The sequence below is a fragment of the Antechinus flavipes genome, chromosome 2 (genome assembly GCF_016432865.1).
Source record: "Antechinus flavipes isolate AdamAnt ecotype Samford, QLD, Australia chromosome 2, AdamAnt_v2, whole genome shotgun sequence".
Lineage (NCBI taxonomy): Eukaryota > Metazoa > Chordata > Mammalia > Dasyuromorphia > Dasyuridae > Antechinus > Antechinus flavipes.
The window spans coordinates 520,775,399-520,776,901 of NC_067399.1; positions in this window are offsets into that span (position 1 = coordinate 520,775,399).

Here is a 1,503-nt window from a genome sequence, read left to right on the forward strand (position 1 = left end):
TTATAGTACAGGCATCACCAGTATCTTCAAATAGTTTCAGAGATTTTTAGATTTAGAGCTAAAAAGGACATTCTAGGTAATCAAGGAATTACATTAAAGTCTAAATTGTCCAAAAAAGACAAAGAATTCAGGTCTTCCTAACTCTAAAATGGACTCACTAACCACTATTCCATGCTATTTTTTTTTTAAATCTTTATTTTAAAAGTAAAAAATATGTTTCCCAAATTGTATGGCAAAGATGTTCTTGCTTTCCTAAAGTGTATACTTGCAAAAGAATACCCTAAACACAGCCTCCTGAAGGCACCACCAGGCAGCTTGCACAGAAAGGGTATTTTGACTTCTTGTCCTGAACCACTTCTCTATCCTGGCCTTCTATCTTCTATCCAGAAAGCACAATTTTCCTTAATACTCTGCTTCTTTCCCAGTTTGTGAGATTGTTTTGAGGAGAAATGAAGTAACTGATTGCTAGTTAAAAAACTTTGTTTTTACTTATTTTCATTCAAAAGAAAAAGGGAATAACTACCTAGCAAACCACAGAATCACAGTTTTAGACAATGAAAGTTTAACAACTTTGAAAATCCAACTGCTTTGGAAGTAGATATTGGAATCCAGTGCCATCATTTTACTATTTCTCATATCTAACAAGTAATATATTCTTGAGTTGGTTCTGTCTAGGTAAAACTAGTCTCTTCTAATAGGATCAGAAATATACACCTTTAGATTGAAAAGAGACATTTTAGGTCATCAAAGAATTGGATTAAAGTCTAAATTATCCAGTGAAGACAGAGAAACGTCTTCACAAGTGTTTTTTGACTTGGCAGTATAAAATCACTATCAAGTACTGTCTGCCTAGCAGTAGCAATAGTCACTTAATCAACAAATGCTTATTAAGCACCTATTGTGTACCAGGTACTATACTAGGTGCTGAGGCCATAAAAACAAAAACAAAAATAATCCCTGTCCTTAAAATTTCACTTCCTATAATGGAAAACAATGTGTACATTTAAAATATATGCAAAAAAAGTATAAATAGAATAAAAGCTAATTTGGTAACTGGGAGGAATATGGAGAGGTGGATTTAGAGCTGAGTTTCAAAGGAAACTGGGGGTTCATTGTAGCAATAGCAGGACAACCTATGCAAAGACACAGAGACAGAAGAAGAAATGACATGAATTAAGATCACCAGTCTTATCCATTTGATACGACTGATGAGTTTGTGAATGGAAAAATATATAATAGAGAGAGGAAGAAAATAAGCATTTATATAGTGCCTACCATATGCCTGCCACATAGCTGAGTGCTTTTATAAATATTATCTTATTTGATCCCTCATTTGGGAGTTAGGTGCTATTATGACTATCACATTTTCAGATGAGGAAGCTAAGACTAAATGACTTGTCCAGAGTCACATAGCCATTAAGTGTTTGATGCCAGGTTTAAACTCTATTTACTGGGTCACCTAGCTGCTTCTACTAAAGTTGGAAAGATAAAATCTGTGTGTGC